The sequence below is a fragment of the Tachyglossus aculeatus genome, chromosome 3 (genome assembly GCF_015852505.1).
Source record: "Tachyglossus aculeatus isolate mTacAcu1 chromosome 3, mTacAcu1.pri, whole genome shotgun sequence".
Classification (NCBI taxonomy): Eukaryota; Metazoa; Chordata; class Mammalia; order Monotremata; family Tachyglossidae; genus Tachyglossus; species Tachyglossus aculeatus.
The window spans coordinates 371,589-397,771 of record NC_052068.1 but is presented as its reverse complement, the minus strand read 5'-3'; the positions used below and the strand labels follow the sequence as shown (position 1 = coordinate 397,771).

General features: G+C 47.8%; 1 protein-coding gene across 1 annotated transcript in view; it reads left to right on the top strand.

Annotated features, from left to right (window-relative positions):
* The first annotated feature begins 6,381 nt into the window (after positions 1-6,381).
* Positions 6,382-26,183, top strand: part of OAT (ornithine aminotransferase) — a 40,152-nt gene continuing 20,350 nt past the window's right edge. Inside the window, exons 1-2 of the mRNA XM_038744141.1 lie at positions 6,382-6,452; positions 10,843-10,892. The gene's annotated coding sequence lies outside the window, so the exon portion shown is untranslated. The remainder of the gene's footprint in view (positions 6,453-10,842; positions 10,893-26,183) is intronic.

Here is a 26,183-nt window from a genome sequence, read left to right as displayed (position 1 = left end):
ATTTATTGAGCGCTTACTGTGTGCAGAGCACTGTACTAAGCGCTTGGGAAGTACAAGTTAGCAGCAGAAACGGTCCCTATCCAACAACAGGCTCACAGTCTAGAACGGGGAGACAGACAACAAAACAAAACAAGTAGATAGGTGTCAATACTATCAGAATAATCAATCAATCAATCAATCAATCATATTTATTGAGTGCTTACTGTGCGCAGAGCACTGTACTAAGTGCTTGGGAAGTACAAGTCGGCAACATGTTGAGACATTCCCTACCCAACAACGGGCTCACAGTCTAGAAGGGGGAGACAGACAACGAAACAAAACATGAAGACAGGTGTCAAAACCATCAGAATAAATAGGTAGCATAATAATAAATAGACATGCCCTGAGCGTTTCTGTACAAAGATAATCCGGGCAGCAGAGTGAAGTATAGACTGAAGCAGGGAGAGACAGGAGGATGGGAGACCAGAAAGGAGGCCGATGCAGTAATCCAGTCGGGATAGGATGAGAGATTGAACCGGTAAGGTAGCAGGTTGGATGGAGAGGAAAGGGCGGATCTTGGCGATGTTGCAGAGGTGAGACCAGCAGGTTTTGGTGACGGATTGGAAGTGTGGAGTGAACGAGAGAGTGACACCAAGGTTGCGGGCTTGTGAGACGGGAAGGATGGTAGTGCCGTCCACAGTGACGGGAAAGACAGGGAGAGGACAGGGCTTGGGAGGGAAGATAAAGAGCTCAGTCTTGGACATGTTGAGTTTTAGGTGGCGGGCAGGCATCCAGATGGAGATGTCCTGAAGGCAGGAGGAGATACGAGCCCGCAGGGATGGGGAGAGAACATGGGCAGAGATATAGATTTGGGTGTCATCGGCGTAGAGATGATAGTTGAAGCCGTGGGAGCCAAAGAGTTCACCAAGGGAGTGAATGTAGATAGAGAACAGAAGGGGACCAAGAACTGACCCTTGAGGAACCCCTACAGTAAGGGGATGGGAGGGGGAGGAGGAGCACACAAAATAGACTGAGAATGAACGGCCGGAGAGATGAGGAGAACCAGGAGAGGACGGAGTCTGAGAAGCCAAGGCATGTTGAGGAGAAGGGGGTGGTCCACAGTGTCCAAGGCAGCTGAGAGGTCAAGGAGGATTATGATAGAGTAGGAGCCATTGGATTTGGCAAGAAGGAGGTCATTGATGACAGAAAGCATTTAATCAGTACTGTCACTTTAGGCTAAGCCCACCGTCCTTTGATCTTTTTCCCAAAGGTTGTGAGCCCCATGCGGAACAGGGACTGTGTCCCACCTTATAAGCTTTGCATTTACCCCAGCACTTAGAACGCTGCTTAGCACAGTAAATGCTAACAAATACCATAAAAAAAAAATTTAAAAAGGAAATGGAAGTAGGCACTGTACTAAGCATTTGGGAGAGTACCTTCATTCATTCATTCAATCGTATTTATTGAGCGCTTACTGTTTGCAGAGCACTGTACTAAGCGCTTGGGAAGTACAAGCTGGCAACATATAGAGACGGTTCCTACCCAACAAAGGGCTCACAGTCTAGAAGGGAGAACATTGAAATCTGAGATCTGTGAGATCTGGCCTCCTACTTCATTAATAAAATTAAATCCATCAGGTCTGAGCTCCCCAAAGTCACTCTCCCCCTTCTCCCCTGGCTCTCAACCCTCTCTGCTACTCTCCCATCCTTCCCAGCGGTATCCTCAGATGAGATCTCCCCCCTCCTCTCAAGTGCTACTCCGGCCACCTGTGCTTCTGACCCCATTCCCTCTCATCTTATGAAATCTCTCTCTCCGTCCCTTCTCCCCTCCTTATCTTCCATCTTCAACAGCTCACTCTCCACTGGTTCCTTCCCCTCTGCCTTCAAACATGCCCACGTCTCTCCCATCCTAAAAATACCATCTCTCGACCCCACCTCACCTCTAGTTATTGCCCCATCTCCCTCCTACCATTCCTTTCCAAACTCCTTGAACGAGTCGTCTACATGCGCTGCCTCGAATTCCTCAACACCAACTCTCTCCTCGACCCCCTCCGATCTGGCTTCCGTCCCCTACATTCCACGGAAACTGCCCTCTCAAAGGTCACCGATGACCTCCTGCTTGCCAAATCTAACGGCTCCTACTCTATCCTAATCCTCCTCGACCTTTCATCATCATCATCATCATCAATCGTATTTATTGAGTGCTTACTGTTTGCAGAGCACTGTACTAAGCGCTTGGGTAGTACAAGTTGCTAACATATGACAACAGCTGCCTTCGACACTGTGGACCACCCCCTTCTCCTCAATACGCTATCCGACCTTGGCTTCACAGACTCCGTCCTCTCCTGGTTCTCCTCATCTCTCAGGCCGTTCATTCTCAGTCTCTTTGGTGGGCTCCTCCTCCCCCTCCCATCCCCTTACTGTAGGGGTTCCTCAAAGGTCAGTTCTTGGTCCCTTTCTGTTCTCAATCTACACTCACTCCTTTGGTGAACTCATTCGCTCCCACTCTTCAACTATCATCTCTACACTGATGACACCCAAATCTACATCTCTGCCCCTGCTCTCTCTCCCGCCCTCCAGGCTTGTATCTCCTCCTGCCTGCAGGACATCTCCATCTGGATGTCTGCCCGCCATCTAAAACTCAGTATGTCCAAGACTGAACTCCTTATCTTCCCTCCCAAACCCTGCCCTCTCCCTGACTTTCCCATCACTGTTGACGGCACTACCATCCTTCTCATCTCACAAGCCCGCAACCTTGGTGTCATCCGAGACTCGGCTCTCTCGTTCACCCCTCACATCCGATCCATCACCAAAACCTGCCAGTCTCACCTCCGCAACATCGTCAAGATCCGCCCTTTCCTCTCCATCCGAACCTCTACCCTGCTCGTTCAATCTCTCATCCTATCCCGACTGGACTACTGCATCAGCCTCCTCTCTGATCTCCCATCCTCCTGTCTCTCCCCACCTCAATCCATACTTCACGCCGCTGCCCGGATTGTCTTTGTGCAGAAACGCTCTGGGCACGTTACTCCCCTTCTCAAAAATCTCCAGTGGCTCCCAATCAATCTGCGCATCAGGCAGAAACTCCTCCCCCTGGGCTTCCAGGCTGTCCATCCATCCCCTGACCCCCTCCTCCCTCACCTCCCTTCTGTCCTTCTCCAGCCCAGCCCGCACCCTCCGCTCCTCTGCCGCTGATCTCCTCACCGAGCCTCGTTCTCGCCTGTTCCGCTGTCGACCCCCGGCCCACGTCCTCCCCCTGGCCTGGAATGCCCTCCCTCCACACATCTGCCAAACTAGCTCTCTTCCCCCCTCAAGGCCCTACTGAGAGCTCACCTCCTCCAGGAGGCCTTCCCACACTGAGCCCTCTCCTTCCTCTTCCCTCCTCCCCCTCCCCACCCCCCACCTTACCTCCTTCCCCTCCCCACAGCACCTGTAGATATGTATATATGTTTGTACATATTTATTACTCTATTTATTTTACTTGTACATATTTATTCTATTTATTTTATTTTGTTAATATGTTTTGTATTGTTGTCTGTCTCCCCCTTCTAGACTGTGAGCCCGCTGTTGGGTAGGGACCGTCTCTAGATGTTGCCAACTTGTACTTCCCAAGCACTTAGTCCAGTGCTCTGCACACAGCGAGGACTCAATAAATACGATTGAATGAATGAAAGTGAGAAGTAGTGTGGCTTAGTGGAAAGAGCACGGGCTTGGGAGTCAGAGGTCGTGAGTTCTAATCCCACCTCCGCCACTTGTCTGCTGTGTGACCTTGGGCAAGGCACTTAACTTCTCTGGGCCTCAGTGACCTCATCTGTAAAATGGGACTGAAGATGGTGAGCCCCACGTGGGACAACCTGATAACCTTGTATCTACCCCAGTGCTTAGAACAGTGCTTGGCACATAGCCAAGCCAAGCATAGTACTATTCTATTTATTTTATTTTGTTAATTTGTTTTGTTTTGTTGTCTGTCTCCCCCTTCTAAATTGTGAGCCCGTTGTTGGGTAGGGACCGTCTCTGTGTGATGATGATGATGATGATGATGGCATTTGTTAAGCGCTTACTATGTGCAAAACACTGTTCTAAGCACTGGGGGTGATACAAGGTGATCAGGCTGTCCCACATGGGGCTCACAGTCATCATCCCCATTTTACGGATGAGGTAACTGAGGCTCTGAGAAGTTAAGTGACTTGCCCAAGGTCACACAGCAGACACGTGGTGGAGTCAGGATCTGAACCCATGACCTCTGATTCCAAAGCCCGTGCTCTTTCCACCGAGCCACGCTGCTTCTCTAAATGTTGTCTCTATATGTTGCCAACTTGTACTTCCCAAGCGCTCAGTACAGTGCTCTGCACACAGTAAGCACTCAATAAATACGATTGAATGAATGAATGAATGAAAGCTGGGGGGAGGGGAGAAGGAGGCAGGGGTAGGAGGGGAGAGGGAGGGGAAGAAGGAAGAGGGAAGGGGGGGCAAGGGAAGGGGGAGGGAGAATCTATTACGTATATTTGTACAGATTTATTACTCTATTTTATTAATGATGCGCATATGAAGCAGCGTGGCTCAGCGGAAAGAGCCCGGGCTTCGGAGGTCGTGGGTTCAAACCCCGGCTCTGCCACTTGTGAGCTGTGTGACTTTGGGCAAGTCACTTCACTTCTCTGGGCCTCAGTTCCCTCCTCTGTAAAATGGGGATGAAGACTGTGAGCCCCACATGGGACAACCTGATCACCTTGTATCTACCCCAGCGCTTAGAACAGTGCTTGGTACATAGTAAGCACTTAACAAATACCAACATTATTATTATTATTATTATTATTATATAGCTATGATTCTATTTGTTCTGACAATTTTGACACCTGTCTCCACATTTTGTTTTGTTGTCTGTCTCCCCTTTCTAGACTGTAAGCCCGTTGTTGGGTAGGGACCGTTGGGTTGGGTAGGTATTTTACTTGTACATATCTATTCTATTTATTTTATTTTGTTAGTATGTTTGGTTTTGTTCTCTGTCTCCCCCTTTTAGACTGTGAGCCCACTGTTGGGTAGGGACTGTCTCTAGATGTTGCCAACTTGGACTTCCCAAGCGCTTAGTACAGTGCTCTGCACACAGTATATATGTACTGTGTATATGTATATATATGCATATATACACCTGTATATATATATATATATATGTTTGTACATATTTATTACTCTATTTATTTATTTTACTTGTATCTATCTATTCTATTTATTTTATTTTGTTAGTATGTTTGGTTTTGTTCTCTGTCTCCCTCTTCTAGACTGTGAGCCCGCTGTTGGGTAGGGACTGTCTCTATATGTTGCCAGCTTGTACATCCCAACTGCTTAGTACAGTGCTCTGCACACAGTCAGTGCTCAATAAATACGATTGATTGATTGATTGATTGATTGGTTTTGTTCTCTGTCTCCCCCTTTAAGACTGTGAGCCCACTGTTGGGTAGGGACTGTCTCTAGATGTTGCCAGCTTGTACATCCCAAGCGCTTAGTACAGTGCTCTGCACACAGTAAGTGCTCAATAACTATGATTGATTGATTGATTGATTGATCGTCTCTATCTGTTGCCCAGTTGGATTTCCCAAGCGCTTAGGACGGTGCTGTGCACACAGTAAGAGCTCAATAAATGCGAATGAATGAATGAATGAATGAATGAATGAATGAATGAATGAATGAATGAGAGGCGAGGGGAAGGAGGAAGGGGGGAGAGAGGGGCCGGGTGGGGGCGGGGCGCGGGGCTCGCCGTTGAGTGCGGAGGGAGGCGGAGGGAGGCAGCGGCGCCGGCGATTGGCGGGGAGCCCGGGGCGGGCGGCCAATGGGCCCCGAGGGCGAGCCGGGGGGGGGGGGGGAGAACGGCCAATGGGCGCGGAGGGCGAGCCGGGGGCGAGGGGCGGGGGAGCCAATGGGCGCCGAGGGCGAGCCGGGAGCGGGCGGCCAATGGGCGCCGAGGGCGAGCCGGGGGGCGAGGGGCGGGGGAGCCAATGGGCGCGGAGGGCCATCCGGGTGCGGGCGGCCAATGGGCGCCGAGAGCGAGGCCGGGGGGCGGGCGGCCAATGGGCATGTAGGGCGAGCCGGGAGAGAGTGGCCAATGGGCGCCGAGGGGGGGCGGGAGGGCGACCAATGGGCGCGGAGGGCGTGCCGGGGGCGAGGGGCTGGGGAGCCAATGGGCACCGAGGGCGAGCCGGGAGCGGGCGACCAATGGGCGCCGAGAGCTAGCCGGGAGAGGGCGGCCAATGGGCGCCGAGAGCGAGGCGGGGGGCGGGCGGGCGGCCAATGGGCGCGGAGGGCGAGCCGAGGGGGCGTGGCTTGGCGTGGCTATAGGGCGCCTGTGACGCCACCGGCCGCTGCCGACGTTGCCGCGTGTCCCCGGTGCGGCAGACCGTACTGGACGCCGCGTGTCCTCGCTGTCGCCGCCTGTACTGGACGCCGCCGCCGCCGCCGCCGCCGCCTGGGAGCCGCGCTGTGGTGAGGACGGGAGCGGGGGCCGGGGGTGGGCGGGGGCTACTGTCTGGCCGTCTGGCCTCCCCTTGGTGGGGAGGGACCCACTCTATCTGTTGCCGAACTGTGCTCTCCCGAGCGCTTAGTCCAGTGTCCCGCACCCAGCAAGCGCTCAATAAATACGATTGAATGAATGAATTGCACTTCCCAAGCGCTCAGTCCAGTGCCCTGCACACAGCAAGCACTCAATAAATACGATTGAATGAATGAATTGCACTTCCCAAGCGCTTAGTCCAGTGCTCCGCACACAGCAAGCGCTCAATAAATACGATTGAATGAATGAATTGCACTTCCCAAGCGCTTAGTCCAGTGCTCTGCCTACAGCAAGCGCTCAATAAATACGATTGAATGAATGAATTGCATTCCCCAAGCGCTTAGTCCAGTGCTCCGCACGCAGCAAGCGCTCAGTAAATACGATTGAATGAATTGCACTTCCTAAGCGCTCAGTCCAGTGCCCCGCCCACAGCAAGCGCTCAATAAATACGATTGAATGAATAAATTGCACTCCCCAAGTGCTTAGTCCAGTGCTCCGCACACAGCAAACGCTCAATAAATACGATTGAATGAATGAATGTATTGTACTTCCCAAGTGCTCAGTGCAGTGCTCCGCACACAGCAAGCGCTCAATAAATACGATTGAATGAATGAATTGCACTCCCCAAGCGCTTAGTCCAGTGCTCCACACACAACAAGCGCTCAATAAACATGATTGAATGAATGAATTGCACTTCTCAAGCGCTTAGTCCAGTGCCCTGCCCACAGCAAGCGCTCAATAAATACGATTGAATGAATGAATTGCACTTCCCAAGCGCTTAGTCCAGTGCTCCGCACACAGCAAGCGCTCAATAGATACGATTGAATGAATGAATTGCACTCCCCAAGCGCTCAGTCCAGTGCTCTGCCCACAGTAAGCGCTCAATAAATACGATTGAATGAATGAATTGCAGTCCCCAAGCGCTCAGTCCAGTGCTCTGCCCACAGCAAGCACTCAATAAATACAATTGAATGAATGAATTGCACTTCCCGAGTGCTCAGTCCAGTGCTCTGCCTACAGCAAGCGCTCAATAAATACGATTGAATGAATGAATTGCACTTCCCAAGCGCTCAGTCCAGTGCCCTGCACACAGCAAGCACTCAATAAATACGATTGAATGAATGAATTGCACTTCCCAAGCGCTTAGTCCAGTGCTCCGCACACAGCAAGCGCTCAATAAATACGATTGAATGAATGAATTGCACTCCCCAAGCGCTTAGTCCAGTGCTCCACACACAACAAGCGCTCAATAAACATGATTGAATGAATGACTTGCACTTCTCAAGCGCTTAGTCCAGTGCCCTGCCCACAGCAAGCGCTCAATAAATACAATTGAATGAATGAATTGCACTTCCCGAGTGCTCAGTCCAGTGCTCTGCCTACAGCAAGCGCTCAATAAATACGATTGAATGAATGAATTGCACTTCCCAAGCGCTCAGTCCAGTGCCCTGCACACAGCAAGCACTCAATAAATACGATTGAATGAATGAATTGCACTTCCCAAGCGCTCAGTCCAGTGCCCTGCACACAGCAAGCGCTCAATAAATACGATTGAATGAATGAATTGCACTCCCCAAGCGCTTAGTCCAGTGCTCCACACACAACAAGCGCTCAATAAACATGATTGAATGAATGACTTGCACTTCTCAAGCGCTTAGTCCAGTGCCCTGCCCACAGCAAGCGCTCAATAAATACGATTGAATGAATGAATTGCACTTCCCAAGCGCTTAGTCCAGTGCTCCGCACACAGCAAGCGCTCAATAGATACGATTGAATGAATGAATTGCACTTCCCAAGCGCTTAGTCCAGTGCTCCGCACACAGCAAGCGCTCAATAAATACGATTGAATGAATGAACTGCACTCCCCAAGCGCTTAGTCCAGTACTCCGCACACAGCAAGCGCTCAATAAATACGATTGAATGAATGAATTGCACTTCCCAAGCGCTTAGTCCAGTGCCCCGCACACAGCAAGCGCTCAATAAATATGATGAATGAATGAATTGCACTTCCCAAGCGCTTAGTCCAGTGCTCTGCCTACAGCAAGCGCTCAATAAATACGATTGAATGAATGAATGTATTGTACTTCCCAAGCGCTCAGTCCAGTGCTCAGCACACAGCAAGCGCTCAATAAATACGATTGAATGAATGAATGAATGGATTGTCCTCTCCCAAGCGCTTAATATAGTGCTCTTCACATAGTAAGCACTCAGTAAGTGCGACTGAATGAATGAATTTTACTTTCCAAACGCTTAGTACAGTGCTCCCACACAATAAGAGCTCAATAAATACGATTGAATGCATTAGTCAATGGTATTGTATTGACACGTGTCTACTTTTTTTGTTGTCTGTGTCCCCTTCTAGACTGTGAGCCCATTGTTGGGTAGGGACCGTCTCTACATGTTGCCAACTTGTACATCCCAAGCGCTTAGTACAGTGCTCTGCACACAGTAGGCACTCAAAAAATACGACTGAATGAATGAATGCAAATCGGTACCATATAGAGCAGCAGCATGGCTCAGGGGAAAGAGCCCAGGCTTTGGAGTCAGAGCTCATGGGTTCAAATCCCGGCTCCGCCAATTGTCAGCTGGGTGACATTGAGCAAGTCACTTAACTTCTCTGTGCCTCAGTTACCTCATCTGTAAAATGGGGATTAAGATTGTAACCTGATCACCTTGTGACCTTTCCGGTGCTTAGAACAGTGCTTTGCACATAGTAAGTGCTTAATAAATGCCATCATTATTATTATTATTATAGAGACGGTCCCTACCCAACAACGGACTCACAGTCTAGAAGGGGGAGACCGACAACAAAACAAAACAGTGCAGTGCTCTGCACACAGTAAGCGCTCAGTAAATACGATTGAATGAATGAAAACAAGTGAACAAGGATCAATAGCGTCAATAGAAATAAATAGAATTAGGGATATGTACACATCATTGAGAAGCAGCGCGGCTCAGTGGAGAGAGCATGGGCTTTGGAGTCAGAGGTCATGAGTTCAAATCCCGGCTCCACCACACGTCTGCTGTGTGACTTTGGGCAAGTCGCTTCACTTCTCTGGGCCTCAGTTTCCTCATATTCATTCATTCACTCAATCGTATTTATTGAGCGCTTATTGTGTACTGTTGCTACTACAGCATCTGTTATGTGCCAGAGCACTGGCTAAATGCTGGGCTAGATGTGTGACTGTGGGCAAGTCACTTCACTTCTCTGGGCCTCAGTTCCCTCATCTGGAAAACGGGGATGAAGACTGTGAGCCCCCCGTGGGACAACCTGATCACCTTGTAACCTCCCCAGCGCTTAGAACAGTGCTTGGCACATAGTAAGCGCTTAATAAATGCCATCATTATTATTATTATTATTATTATCTGTAAAAAGGGGATTAAGACTGAGCTCCCTGTGGGACAACCTCATCACCTTGTAACCTCCCCAGCGCTTAGAACAGTGCTTTGCACATAGTAATAATAATAATAATAATGATGATGACATTTATTAAGCACTTACTATGTGCAAAGCACTGTTCTAAGCGCTGGAGCACTTAAGTGCATAATAAATGCTATCATTATTTTTAATAATAAATATGGAATGCTTCAGGACTTGGGAATGTTGCACAGCAGGGCCTCGACAGGAGGATCGATGGGGCAGGGATCCCGCACACTGAGGCCTGAGCAGGAGGACTGACCGGGCCGAGGCTGCGGGCTGCCCGGAAAAACGTTGCGTCCCACACTTGTCATAAAGGGGAAGCAGCGTGGCTCAGTGGAAAGAGCCCGGGCTTTGGAGTCCGAGGTCGTGGGTTCAAATCCTGGCTCCGCCGCTTGTCAGCTGTGGGACTTTGGGCAAGTCGCTTCACTTCTCTGGGCCTCAGTTCCCTCATCTGGAAAATAATAATAATGTTGGTATTTGTTAAGCGCTTACTATGTGCCAAGCACTGTTCTAAGCGCTGGGGTAGATACAGGGTAATCAGATTGTCCCACCTGGGGCTCACAGTCTTCATCCCCATTTTACAGATGGGGGAACTGGGGCCCAGAGAAGTTAAATGACTTGCCCAAGGTCACACAGCTGATAAGTGGCGGAGCTGGGATTTGAACCCACGACCTCTGACTCCAAAGCCACGCTGCTTCCCCCATTTTCTATAAAATGGGGATGAAGACTGTCAGCCCCCTGTGGGACAACCTGATCACCTTGTAAACTCCCAGCGCTTAGAACAGTGCTTTGCACATAGTAAGCGCTTAATAAATGCCATTATTATTATTATTATTATTATTATTATTATTATTATTATTATTATAAGACCAACTGTCCCTTCTCGTTGTTTCATTGTTTAGTTCTGGTCTCGCCTGTCACCGGTCCATCGCCAACCCCACACCGACCCCGGGTAAGTATGCAGTACGCATTAGCTGCCGTGTTGACTCATTCATTCATTCATTCATTGTCATATTTATTGAGCGCTTACCGTGTGCAGAGCACTGTACTAAGCGCTTGGAAAGAACAATTCAGCAGCATAGAGAGACAATCCCTGCCCACAACGGGCTCACAGTCTAGAAGGGGGGAGACAGACATCAAAACAAGTAAGCAGGCATCAGTAGCGTCATTATAAATAAATAGAATTGTAGATATAGATAAAACCTGGCAGACACAAAAACGTTCTGGTAACGGGATGAATTTCAGCGAGCTACGGGCACAGCCGCCGGGCCACCCCCAGCCCCACGGGGCTCACGGTCTAAGTGGGAGAGAGGATGAGGTACTAGATTCCCATTTTACAGAGGAGGAACCTGAGGCACGGAGAAGAAGTGATTTGCCCAAGGACACACAGCAGACACGTAGCAGAGCTGGAAATAGAGCCCGGTCCTTCTGACTCATCATCATCATCATCATCAATCGTATTTATTGAGCGCTTGCTATGTGCAGAGCACTGTACTAAGCGCTTGGGAAGTACAAATTGGCAACATATAGAGACGGTCCCTACCCAACAGTGGGCTCACAGTCTAAAAGGGGGAGACTCCCAGGCGCCTGTGCTATCCTAAGCTCTCCTTTCTTTTTCTCCCTTTCCTTTCTGCATTGCCTTGACTGGCTGCCTTTATTCATCCCCCATCCCAACCCCACAGCACTTATAATAATAATAATAATAATAATAATAATAATAATAATAATAATTCATTCATTCATTCATTCAATCATATTTATTGAACGCTTACTGTGTGCAGAGCACTGTACTAATCGCAATAATGGCGTTTATTAAGTGCTTACTATGTGCAAAGCACTGTTCTAAGCGCTGGGGAGGTTACAAGGTGATCAGGTTGTCCCAAGGGGCTCACAGTCTTAATCCCCATTTTACAGATGAGGTAACTGAGGCCCAGAGAAGTGAAGCGACTTGCCCAGAATCACACAGCTGACAAGTGGCGGAGCCGGGATTTGAACCGCTGACCTCCGACTCCAAAGCCCGCGCTCTTTCCATTGAGCCACTTATGTACATATCTATAATTTATGTTGATGTCTGTCTCCCCCTCTAAAGTCATTCTGGGCAGGGAATATGTCTGTCGTTATACTCTCCCAAGCGCTTAGTACAGTGCCCTGCTCACAGTAAGCACTCAGTAAATTGAATGAATGAGTGGTCACACTCTGTTTGCCCGCTGAGTGACCGGTGGTTGCCCATCCACCTCCACATCAACCAGAAACCAAATAGAAGCAGCGTGGCCCAGTGGAAAGAGCCTGGGCTTTGGAGTCAGAGGTCATGGGTTCAAATCCCGGCTCCGCCAATTGTCAGCTGTGTGACTTTGGGCAAGTCACTTCACTTCTCTGGGCCTCAGTTCCCTCATCTGTAAAATGGGGATGAAGACTGTGAGCCCCCCGAGGGACAACCTGATCACCTTGTATCCTCTCCAGTGCTTAGAACAGTGCTTTGCACATAGTAAGCACTTAATAAATGCTATCATCATCATTATTATTTTTTTTATATATATAATGGCATTTATTAAGTGCTTACTATGTGCAAAGCACTGTTCTAAGCACTGGAGAGGATACAAGCAGTGACAATCCTGGCCCACAACGAGCTCACAGTCTGCAGTATTCATTCATTCAATCGATCCCTTCTGGATCGTCTATGCACCTAGTTTTGGACACTTAGTATTCACCCCACCCTTAGCCCCACAGCGCTTATATATATATATCTGTAATTTTATATTAATTCTTGTCTCTCTAGACTGCAAGTTCATAATGGGCAGGGAGTTATAACTCTTGTATTGTAATAATAATAATCATAATGATGGCATTTATTAAGCGCTTACTATGTGCAAAGCACTGTTCTAAGCGCTGGGGAGGTTACAAGGTGATCAAGTTGTCCCACGGGGGGCTCACAGTCTTAATCCCCATTTTCCAGATGAGGGAACTGAGGCCCAGAGAAGTGAAGTGACGTGCCCAAGGTCATCATCATCAATCGTATTTATTGAGCGCTTACTGTGTGCAGAGCACTGTACTAAGCACTTGGGAAGTACAAGTTGGCAACATGTAGGGACAGTCCCTACCCAACAGTGGGCTCACAGTCTAAAAGGGGGAGACAAAACCAAACATACTAACAAAATAAAATAAAGGTCACACAGCTGACAATTGGCGGAGCTGGGATTTGAACCCATGACCTCTGACTCCAAAGCCCGTGCTCTTTCCACTGAGTTCCATTGTACTCTCTCAAGTGCTTAGTACAGTGCTTTGCACGCAGTAAGCATTTAATAAATACCACTAATGGATTGACCTGGGACAAGTCACTTAACTCCTCCAGGCCTCAGTTTCCTCATCTGTAAAATGGGGATTCAGTACCTGCTCTCCCTTCCACTTAGACTGTGAGCCCCAAGTGGGACAGGGACTGTGTTCTTCCTGATTATTCTGTGCCTACCCCCCCTGTAGTACAGTGTTTGGCACATAGTTAAGAGCTTAACAATCAATCCTATTTATTGAGCGCTTACCATGTGCAGAGCACTGCCCCTCCTCCCCCTCTCCATCCCCCCCGCCTTACCTCCTTCCCTTCCCCACAGCACCTGTATGTATGTATATATGTTTGTACAGATTTATTACTCTATTTTACTTGTACATATCTATTCTATTTATTTTATTTTGTTAATATGTTTGGTTTTGTTCTCTGTCCCCCCCTTCTAGACTGTGAACCCACTGTTGGGTAGGGACTGTCTCTATATGTTGCCAACTTGTACTTTCCAAGCGCTTAGTACAGTGCTCTGCACACAGTAAGTGCTCAATAAATACGATTGATTGATTACTAAGCGCTTGGGAGAGAACAATATAACAGACACATTCCCAGCTCACAGTGGGCCTAATACCATAATCAGCATAATAATAATAATAATGGCATTTGTTAAGCGCTTACTGTGTGCAAAGCACCGTTCGAAGCGCTGGGGGGGATACAAGGTGATCAGATTGTCCCATGTGGGGCTCACAGTCTTAATCCCCATTTTACAGATGAGGGAACTGAGGCCCAGAGAAGTGAAGTGACTTGCCCAAAGTCACACAGCTGACACGTGGCAGAGCTGGGATTCGAACCCTGGACCAAAAACCATCATCATGCCTGCCAGCCCCATCTTTCTCCTGCTGCATCATTCTCAGAGGCACTGTTCAGTGTGTGACAGCGCCTTGATCCAAAAAGAGCTTAGGAGGCAAAGCCCGTAGACGAATAATTATGCATCTAGGATTCCCTGCCCCAATTCAGCTTCAGGGGCTTTCTGTCTTATCAATCAATCAATCAATCGTATTTATTGAGCGCTTACTGTGTGCAGAGCACTGTACTAAGCACTTGGGAAGTCCAAGTTGGCAACATATAGAGACAGTCCCTACCCAACAGTGGGCTCACAGTCTAAAAGTCTTATGATCAGCTAATTCTCAGTGGTATTTTCTGAGTCCCTACTGGATTCTGAGTGCTGTACTAAGCACTTGGGAGAGTAAATGTAACCAAGCAAGAGCCTGGTCCCCGCTCTCAGGTCGTCAATGAGTCATTTTATTCAGTGCTTCTCATGCTTCTCATGTTATCTTGGGAGATTGAGTAGAATTAGTGGTCCCTGCCCTTTAGAGCCTTGCAATCCAGCAGGGAGGCTGACACTAAAATAAATTACAGGTAGCGGGGAAGCAATAGAGAGTAAAGATCTGAATAATAATAATGATGGCATTTGTTAAGCGCTTACTATGTGCAAAGCACTGTTCTAAGCGCTGGGTGGGGATAAAACGTGATCAAGTTGTCCCACGTAGGGCTCACGGTCTTAATCCCCATTTTTACAGATGAGGTCACTGAGGCTCAGAGAAGTTAAGTGACTTGCCCAAGGTCACCCAGCAGACTTGTGGTGGAGTCGGGATTCGAACCCATGACGTCTGACTCCAAGGCCCGGGCTCTTTACACTGAGCCACGCTGCTTCTCTGTATCTAAGGGAGTGTGAGACTGGATTGTTTGCAGAGTGGAAACAGGACTAAGAGCCCACGGCTGGGTAGGGACTGTCTCTATATGTTGCCAATTTGTACTTCCCAAGCGCTTAGTACAGTGCTCTGCACATAGTAAGCGCTCAATAAATATGATTGATGATGATGATGATGAAGAGGAAATAAAACAGCAGAAATGTCAGGTTGAAATAGCAGATTATAAGTGGCAGAATGTGCAGTTGAGAAACAGTGTGGCCTAGCGAATAGTGCACTGGCCTGGGAATCAGAAGGACTTGGGTTCTAATCCTGGCTCTGCCACTTGTCTGCTGTGTGATCTTGGGCACCTCATTTCACTTTTCTACGTCTGTTACCTCATCTATAAATTGGGGATTAAGACTGTGAGCCCCACACGGGACATGGACTGTGTCCAAGCTGATGATGTATATATATCTGTACATATTTATTACTCTATTTATTTATTTTTCTTGTACATATATATTCGATTTATTTTATTTTGTTAGTATGTTTGGTTTTGTTCTCTGCCTCCCCCTTTTAGACTGTGAGCCCACTGTTGGGTAGGGACTGTCTCTATATGTTGCCAGCTTGTATTTACCCCAGTGCTTAGTTCAGTGCCTGGCGTGAGTAAACGCTGAAAAAATGTCATTTAAAAATACCATAAAAGTAAATTCAGAAGTGTTAATGGGAGCCATGGGGTTGCTATAACTTGGGGTGGTGGGAGTGAACTCGGGTAGACTTCCTGGAGGAAGTGGGACTTCAGGAGGGCTCCGTCAGTGGGGGAGGAGGGAAGGGAATTCCGGGCAGCCGAACAGCATGAGTTAGGGGATCAGAGACAATCAATCAATCAATCAATCAATCGTATTTATTGAGCACTTACTGTGTGCAGAGCACTGTACTAAGCGCTTGGGAAGTACAAGTTGGCAACATATAGAGACAGTCCCTACCCAACAGTGGGCTCACTGTCTAAAAGACAAGAAAGGGGACAGCTAAAAGGTGACCTGAGCTTTGGGTGAGCCACAGTGGGAGCTGGGGAGGAGCAGGTGGAAGGAACTGATAAGTTAAATGAACAGAGCAGATGGAACAGACTTGAAACCGATGGCCAGGAATATATGCCAGGGTTGGACAGAAATGAAGAAGCAATAGATGCATGCAAATATTTGAAAGCAGTTGGAATCCAGGGAGACCAGGCCTCAGATTGGGATTTGGGGCATGAATTTGGATCTGGGTGTGGGCTTCTTAGAGGCCGAAGATACCGTCAGAGAATGCTCTTAGAATATTAGTGACGGTATTTATTATGATGATAATAATAATAATGATGCCATTTTATTAAGCGCTTACTATATGCAAAGCACTGTTTTAAGCGCTGGGGAGGTTACGAGGTGATCAGGTTGTCCCACGGGGGGCTCACAGTCTTCATCCCCATTTTGCAGGTGAGGTAACTGAGGCCCCGAGAAGTAAAGTGACTTGACCGAAGTCACACAGCAGACAGGTGGTGGAGCCGGGATTTGAACCCATGACCTCTGACTCCAAAGCCTGGGCCCGTTCCACTGAGCCACGCTTATGATGTCCTAAGCACTCTGTCAGATGCCAGATAATCAGCATCCAGTCAGCATTCCAATAATAATGATGGCATTTATTAAGCGCTTACTATGTGCCAAGCACTGTTTTAAGCCCTGGGGAGGTTACAAGGTGATCAGGTTGTCCCACGGGGGGCTTACATTAATCCCCATTTTGCAGATGAGGGAACTGAGGCCCAGAGAAGTGAAGTGACTTGCCCAAAGTCACACAGCTGACATTTGGCAGAGTCGGGATTTGAACCCATGACCTCTGACTCCGAAGCCCCAGCTCTTTCCATTGAGCCACGCTGTGATAGTTGCGGTGGTCAAGCCTCTACTCTATGTCAAGAACTGTATTAAAGTCTGGGGTCGGTAGAGTCCATCCGCCCCTGACCCAAATGGGGCTGTCAGTCTGAGAGGGAGAGAGAGCAGATATATATTCACCCCGCACTCGGCCCCACACTATTTATGCACGTGCGTGTAATTGATTTTAACGTCAGTCTCCCCATGGAGACTGTAAACTTGTGGGCTGGGATCATATCTACCAACTCTATTGTATTGTATTCTCAATCAATCAATCAATCAATCGTATTTATTGAGCGCTTACTGTGTGCAGAGCACTGTACTAAGCGCTTGTGAAGTACAAGTTGGCAACATATAGAGACGGTCCCTACCCAACAGTGGGCTCACAGTCTAGAAGGGGGAGACAGAGAACAAAACCAAACATACTAACAAAATAAAATAAATAGAATAGATATGTACAAGTAAAATAAATAAATAAGTAGAGTAATAAATATGTACAGGCATATATACATATATACAGGTGCCCCAGTGTCTTGCACACCCAAGCACTTGATGAATACCAATGTTTGATCGATAACCCCCATTTTACAGATGAGGGAACTGAGCCCCGGGGAAGTTACATGACTTCCCAGGTCACACAGCAGACAGTGGTGGAGGCAGGATTAGAACCCAGGTCTCTGCCTCCCACGCTCGCAGATTCAGAGAAGCAGCGTGGCTCAGTGGAAAGACACGGGCTTTGGAGCCAGAGGCCATGGGTTCAAATCCCGGCTCCGCCAGTTGTCGGCTGTGTGACTTTGGGCAAGTCACTTTACGTCTCTGTGCCTCAGTTACCTCATCTGAAAAATGGGGATTAAAAACTGTGAGCCCCCCGTGGGACAACCTGATCACTTTATAACCTCCCCAGCGCTTAGAACAGTGCTTTGCACATAGTAAGCGCTTAACAAATACCATTATTATTATTATTATTCTCTGTACCTGGGTTACCTCATCTGTAAAATGGGGATTAAGACTGAGCCCCCTGTGGGACACGTGATCACCTTGTAACCTCCCCAGCGCTTAGAACAATGCTTTGCACATAGTAAGCGCTAAACAAATGCTGCTATTATTATTATTATTATTATTATTATTATTATTATTATTATTATTCCCCTGGACCTTTTTTCTTTTTATTTTCTCTGGAGCCTCGGCAGGATAGTGTAAGTGCGAGGAAGCAGCAGTCTTCTAAAGAGTTAATCCTGATGGCACTGCAGAGTGACGCATTTAGGCTGAATTTCAGCCAGGGTTTAATTACATCAAAGTTGGACCCTTGCTAGGCCAGCTTTTCAAAAAGGCTATTATTTGTGAAATGTTAACCTATAAATGTTAATATTTTATAGGAATTGTGGAATGGGTAGAAAGTGCCAGAATTGAGAAATTTTCATTGCTTTTTTTTTTTTGGTATTTGTTACTGACCATTCTTTGAGTGATTTAAGAACCTTAAATATGTTAAAAAAAAATGAATCAGTCGGTAGTATTTATTGTGCTCCTGCTGTGTGCCAAGCACTGTACTAAATGCTTAAGAGAGTATGAGAGTCAGACATGGTCCCTACCCTCCAGTTGCTTCCAGACTTTTTGGGGGAGAAAGACTCAGAAAGACAGGCTGACAGACAGATAGACCGACAGACTGCAGGAGGAGGAAGAGGTGAATGCATTTAGGGGTTAGTGCCAAACTTGAGGCATTTTTATACTGCAGCCTTTGTCTTTGGGGGTGGAAACCAGCGTGATGGATTTATTTTTGCAGCTTTTGTTTGGGAAGTTGTAGGAGAAGTTTTATAATGAGCCTTGTCAGGCCAAGTGGCAGGATTTTTGCCTTCAGCAAAAATCGTACCTCGGGGACACGAAATCCTAGAGCTTTTCTGAATCCAGCCCCGTTCCCAGGACACGGGGCACAGTCCCTCTAGACTGTGCTCTCCTTGTGGGGTAGGGGATGTGTGTACCAACGCCTGTTTTATTGTATCTTCCCAAGCTCTTAGTACCGTGCTCTGCACACAGTAAAGGCTCAATAGATACCATTGATTGATTAACTGACTTGGTGAGCCTCTTTACGGTTCTCGGATTAGCGGGGAGAGGATGGTTCCAAGTTGGAGCCGGCCAGTGCATCGAATTCTCCCCCCGACCCTCGTCTCTCACGCGTGTGTGGCACAACTTGAGTTCCTGGACACTGCCTATCCTCCAATCAATCAATCGTATTTATTGAGCGCTTACTGTGTGCAGAGCACTGTACTAAGCACTTGGGAAGTACAAGTTGGCAACATATAGAGACAGTCCCTACCCAACAGTGCGCTCACAGCTTGCCGTGTAAGCCAAGTGGGCCAGCAGTTGGTGCCACAGTGATGTGGCACCTTGTACTTCCCAAACGCTTAGTACAGTGCTCTGCACACAGGAAGCGCTCAATAAATACGATTGAATGAATGAATGATGAAAGGAGACCTTAGGGGCTCCGAGGGAGGGGTCCCTCTGTGGGCAGCCATGGGGGAGACAAAGAGGGGGAGTGGGATTGAGCTGGAGGGATTTAGCTGGCAATGAAGGAGGAGAGCAGATTAGTGTTTGAAGGGAACGGCCAGTGCTTGGACTCTTGGACTTCCCTTTGTGCATTGTCAAGTGGGGTGGGTCACCGAGGGGTGAATAATAATAATAATGATGGCATTTATTAAGCACTTACTATGTGCAAAGCACTGTTCTAAGCACTGGGGAGGTTACAAGGTTATCAGGTTGTCCCACGGGGGGCTCACAGTCTTAATCCCCATTTTTACAGATAAGGTAACTGAGGCACAGAGAAGTGCAGTGACTTGCCCAAAGTCACCCAGCCGACAATTGGCGGAGCCAGGATTTGAACCCATGACCTCTGACTCCAAAGCCCATGCTCTCTCCACTGAGCTGTGCTGCTTCTTCACCGGTACAATCCCAGAGCTCACAGCTTCCTGGGGGATACCGGAGGACTGAAATGGCCAAATCGTCCGAAAGGAGAATGGAGGAATAGATTCCCGTTTTAAATACAAGAAGCAGTAACATAATATAGCAGCTTCATGCAATAGAAACATATTTGATTTTGGACGAACATCCTTTAGCCCAGTGAAATTGCCTGTTAGTGTGTTAGGCCAGGGTGGCGACCCTATCCACCCACAGGTGACAGTTGTGTGGAGCCGTTGAAAGTGGGTACAGAGATGGCCGAAATCGGGGGAGTCTGTCCGGTAGTTGGAAGTTGCCTGGCGGCCCCCTGGAACAAGTGTGGCCTGGAAATTTCCCTTCCCCGGGCTTTGTACGGTTTTTTGTGAACAGAAAAATGGCTCTGATCCCAATCAGTCTAAAGTTTGTAGCGAGCGGCTGCTCCGTGCACACCGTACTGGGAGACCCGAACCCTGCCCTTAGCGAGTTTACTGCCTAACTGGAGAGGCCGTCTCTATCAACCAACCAGTTGATCAATCAGTGGTGTTTATTGAACACTTACCTGTGTGCAGAGCACTGTACTAAGCCTTTAAGAGAGAACAGTGCAACAATGGTAGACAAATTCCCTGCCCACAGGAACTTACATTCTCAGAAAGATAGACTGACAGACCGACAGACTTCAGGAGGAAGAGGTGAATATGTACAGGGGTTAGTGCTGAACTTGAGTTGGTTTTATAATGGAACCTTTCAAGAGTGTCTTTGGGGGTGGAAACCAGTGTGATCCATTTGTTTTTGTAGGTTACAGGAGAAATTTTAAAATTTTATAACTTTTTCTAGAGGAAAGCTTCTAAGTGCGGTCGTTTCCGATTGATAGAGATTCCATGGATATACTTTCTCCAGAGCGTCCTGTCCTCTGCCATAATCCTTAACCTTTGTAATGGTTCTTCCACTATCGTTGTTGTGGTCTCTAGCCTTCTAGCTGCTGGTCTGCCTCTTCCACGTTTTCCCTGGACTTTTCAAAGCATTAGTGTCTTCTCCAGAGAATGAGTCCTCCTGATTATGTGTCCAAAATATGCTAATCCGAGTTGAGTCATTTGGCCTTCCAAAGGACACTTTGGCTTAATTTGCTCCAAAATCCATTTGTTTGTTTTTCGGGCAGGTCATGGTATTCTCAAAAGCTTTCTCCAACACCACAGTTGAAAAGAATCGATGTTCTTTCTATCCTGTTTTTTCACTGCCGAGCTTTCGGATACATGTATTGTCAGCAGAAACACCATAGTTGACAGTTTGTATTTTTGTGGCAATTGTTACATCAGCACATTTCATGACTGTTTCCAGGTTCTTCATAGCAAGTCTTCCTAATATTAATCTTCGGCATATTTCTTGGGTATCAGTTCCTTTATTATTGATTATCGATCCCCGGAGAGAGAACTTGTCAACTATTTCAGTCTTCTCTCCATCCACTACAAATGTGTTAAAACTTCCATCGTGATTTTTCTGGCTCTGCCACTTATCAGCTGTGTGACTTTGTGCGAGTCACTTAACTTCTCTGTGCCTCAGTTACCTCATCTGTCAAATGGAGGTGAAGAATGTGAGCCCCCCGTAGGACAATGTGATCACCTTATAACCTCTCCAGTGCTTAGAGCAGTGCTTTGCACATAGTAAGTGCTTAATAAGTGACATCATTATTATTATTATTATTGTTTGCTTGACATTTAAATATAGCCCCATCATTTTGCTCTGTTCCTTAACTTTTAATAATAAGCCCTTCGAATCTTCTTCATTTTCTGCTAATAGGGTTGTATCATCAGCATAATGAAAGCTGTTTTTATGCCTTCCTCGAATCTTTACTCCCCGTTTGTCCTCATCCAGTGTGGTTTCTCTCATTAGGTATTCAGGGTAAAGGATGAACAGATAAGGCGATAAGGTACATCTTTGTTTTACACTTTTACTAATGGGAAACCCATCTGTTTTTCCATGTTCTGTTCTTATTGTAGACCCCCGTTGGTCATACAGGTTTCGTATTGCTGCAGTTAATTGGTCTGGCATGCCCATTTTCCTTAATGTGCTCCAGGGTTTCTCATGATCCGTGAAGTCTAAGGCCTTACTATAATCAATAAAGCTCTTGCTGACTTCCTTTTGGTATTCTCTTGTCCTTTCAATTATCCAACAGACATCAGCAATAATAACTCACGTTCCTCATCCTTTCCGGAATCCTTCTTGAGCATCGGGCAAGTCACATTCCACGTAGGTCTCCATTCGACACCATATAACTTTTAGCAGTACTTGGCTGTCATGGGAGATCAAGGAAACTATGATAATTGTCGCATTTAGTTGTATCCTTTCTTCGGTATTGGACCATAAACTGATCTCTTCCAATCAGATGGCCATTGGGTGGTTAGCCATACCTGTTGATGTAATTTGGTAAGGACTTTAACCGGTTCCTCTCCATTCATTCAGTTGCATTTGAGTGCTTACTGTGTGCAGAGCACTGTATTAAGCGCTTGGAAAGTACAATTCGGCAACAAATAGAGAGAATCCCTACCCAACAGATGAAGCCTAAGCCAGGTGCCTTATTTTTGGCAGGCAGTGTAAAACTGATTTAATTTCACTTTTCCTGATGAGTGGCTCTAATTCAAAAGGAGCTTCTTCCAATACTTCGTGTATATCGCTCTCTTTCTGGTATAGTTCCTGTGTGTATTCTTTCCATCTGTGTTTGATTCCACTGGTATCATTTATCATCAGTCCATCTTTGCTTTTGAGAAGGCCAATCTGAGGATGAAATGTTCCCCTGATTTCCTTAATCTTCTGAAATAGTGATCTTGTCCTCCCATATTTGTTATTGAGTTCCATTTCTGTACATATGCTGTTATAATATTCCTGTTTTGTCCCTCCTGGCAGAGCGCCGGAATTCTCGGTTCAGTTTTTTTGTCCTCTGATTTTTGCTTCCTTTTATTGGCTACTTCCGGAGTTAAAGCTAGACAGACTCAATTTTCTCACAAAAATCTTAAACTGTTTATGTAACTTGTCAGTGGTAGGAGTGTCTTGGCAAGACCTGCATCTTTAATTTTGCACTATCCCTCCTCCCCCTTCCCTTTCCTTTCCCTCCTTTGAAGCCCATATTATTCGCCTCTACCACCCCCTCCAGATTCTTGCAGCCGTCGTCTACCGTCCCCCTGGCCCCACCTCCAACTTTTTTTTAACGATTCTGACCCCTTTCTCACCGTCCTTCTCTCCTTTTCTATGCCCACTCTGATCCTCGGAGACTTCAACATCCACATGGATGTCCCTGGTGACTCCCCTGCCGCCCACCTTCTGTCTCTCTTTGACGCTGCCAACCTCCTGCTCCACCCCACCTCTCCCACTCACCAACTTAGTCACACCCTCGACCTCGTCATCTCCTACCGCTGCACTGTCTCCACCCTCACCAACTCTGAAATCCCTCTCTCTGATCATAATCTTCTCACCTGCCTCCTCACTCACACTCCTCCCGCCGTAAATCTATATTACTCCCCCACCGAGACCTCCGCTCTCTCGATCCCATCCATTTCTTTCAGCACATCACACTGCATCTCGCCTCCCTATCCTCTCTACCCACTCTCAATCAATCAATCAATCAATTGTATTTATTGAGCGCTTACTATGTGCAGAGCACTGTACTAAGCGCTTGGGAAGTACAAATTGGCAACACATAGTGACAGTCCCTACCCAACAGTGGGCTCACAGTCTAAAAGGGGGAGACAGAGAACAAAACCAAACATACCAACAAAATAAAATAAATAGGATAGAAATGTATAATTAAAATAAATAAATAAGTAAATAGAGTAATAAATATGTACAACCATATATACATATATACAGGTGCTGTGGGGAAGGGAAGGAGGTAAGATGGGGGGATGGAGAGGGGGACGAGGGGGAGAGGAAGGAAGGGGCTCAGTCTGGGAAGGCCTCCTGGAGGAGGTGAGCTCTCAGCAGGGCCTTGAAGGGAGGAAGAGAGCGAGCTTGGCGGGTGGGCAGAGGGAGGGCATTCCAGGCCCGGGGGATGACGTGGGCCAGGGGTCGATGGCGGGACAGGCGAGAACGAGGTACAGTGAGGAGATTAGCGGTGGAGGAGCGGAGGTTGCGGGCTGGGCAGTAGAAGGAGAGAAGGGAGGTGAGGTAGGAGGGGGCGAGGTGATGGACAGCCTTGAAGCCCAGGGTGAGGAGTTTCTGCCTGATGCGCAGATTGATTGGTACCCATTGGAGGTTTTTGAGGAGGGGAGTAATATGCCCAGAGCGTTTCTGGACAAAGATAATCCGGGCAGCAGCATGAAGTATGGATTGAAGTGGAGAGAGACACGAGGATGGGAGATCAGAGAGAAGGCTGGTGCAGTAGTCCAGACGGGATAGGATGAGAGCTTGAATGAGCAGGGTAGCGGTTTGGATGGAGAGGAAAGATGACCAGATCTTTGACCAGATGACTTTTCTCAACTCCACCTTTCTACTCAACTCAACTCGCTCACTCCCTTTTCCCTTTGTCGCACTTGCACCACAAACCTACAGCTTTGGATCACTGCCACTGCCCTCCTCCTTTGCTCTTAAGCTCAAGCTGCTGAACGCTGCTGGCGAAAGTCTAAACACCAAGCCAACCTTGTTCACTTTAAATTTATCCTTTCCTGCCTTAACTCTGTCCTCTCCTCTGCCAGGCAAAACTATTTCTCCTCCCTTAATGACATCCATGCCCATCATCCCCATCAGCTGTTCCATACATTTAACTCCCTCCTCAGGCCCCCTGTTCCTCCCCCTCCTCCCTCATCCCCAAAGATCTACCCTCCTACTTCATTAGTAAAATTAAGACCATCAGGTCTGAGCTCCCCAAAGTCACCCCTCCCCCTTCTCCATCCCCCCCGCTCTCAACCCTCTCCACTACTCTCCCATCCTTCCCAGCAGTATCTTCAGATGAGATCTCCTCCCTCCTCTCAAGTGCACCCCATTCCCTCTCATTTTATGAAAAGTCTCACCCCTTCCCTCCTCCCCTCCTTAACTTCCATCTTCAACGGCTCACTCTCCACTGGTTCCTTCCCCTCTGCCTTCAAACAAAGAAGCAGTGTGGCTCAGGGGAAAGAGCACAGGCTTGGGAGTCATAGGTCATGGGTTCTAATCCCGGCTCCCCCACATGTCTGCTGTGTGACCTTGGGAAAGTCACTTAACTTCTCTAAGCCTCAGTTACCTCGTCTGTAAAATGGGGATTAAGACTGAGCCCCATGTGGGGCAACATGATCACCTTGTATCCCCCCAGCACTTAGAACAGTGCTTTGCACATAGTAAGTGCTTAACAAATGCCATCATTATTATTATTATTCAAACATGCCCATGTCTCCCCCATCTTAAAAATCCCTCTCTTGACCCCACTGCCCCTTCTAGTTATCACCGTATCTCCCTCCTACCCTTCCTTTCCAAACTCTTAGAACGAGTTGTCCACACGCGCTGCCTCGAATTCCTCAACTCCAACTCCCTCCTAGACCCCCTCCAATCTGGCTTCCGTCCCCTACACTCCACCGAAAATGCCCTCTCAAAGGTCACCAATGACCTCCTTCATGTCAAACCCAATGGCTCCTACTCTATCCTAATCCTCTTCGACCTCTCAGCTGCCTTCGACACTGTGGACCACCCCCTTCTCCTCAACACGCTATCCGACCTTGGCTTCACAGACACCGTTCTCTCCTGGTTCTCCTGTTATCTCTCCGGCCATTCATTCTTAGTCTCTTTTGAGGGCTCCTCCTCCCCCCTTCCCTCTCCTTATTGTTGGGGTTCCTCAAGGGTCAGTTCTTGGTCCCCTTCTGTTCTTTATACTCACTCCCTTGGTGAACTCATTCACTCCCACGGCTCCAACTATCATTTCTACGCTGAAGACACCCAAATCTACATCTCTGCCCCTGCTCTCTCTCCCTCCCTCCAGGCTTGTATCTCCTCCGCCTTCAGGACATCTCCATCTGGATGGCTGCCCTCCATCTAAAATGCAACATGTCCAAGACTGAGCTCCTTGTCTTCCTTCCCAAACCCTGTCCTCTCCCTGACATTCCCGTCATTGTATACGGCAGTACCATCCTTCCTGTCTCACAAACCGGCAGTCTTGGTATCATCCTCGACTTCGCTCTCTCATTCACCCCACACATCCAATCCATCACCAAAACCTGCCGGTCTCACCTCCACAACATCGCCAAGATCCACTCTTTCCTCTCCATCCAAACCGCTACCTTGCTAGTTCGATCTCTCATCCTATCCCAACTGGATTACTGCATTGGCCTCCTCTCTGATCTCCCATCCTCCTGTCTCTTCCCTGCTTCAGTCTGTACTTCACTCTGCTGCCTGGATTATCTTTGTACAGAAACGGTCTGGGCATGTCACTCCCCACCTCAAAAATCTCCAGTGATTGCCTGTCAACCTACGAATCAAGGGACAACTCCTCACTCTCA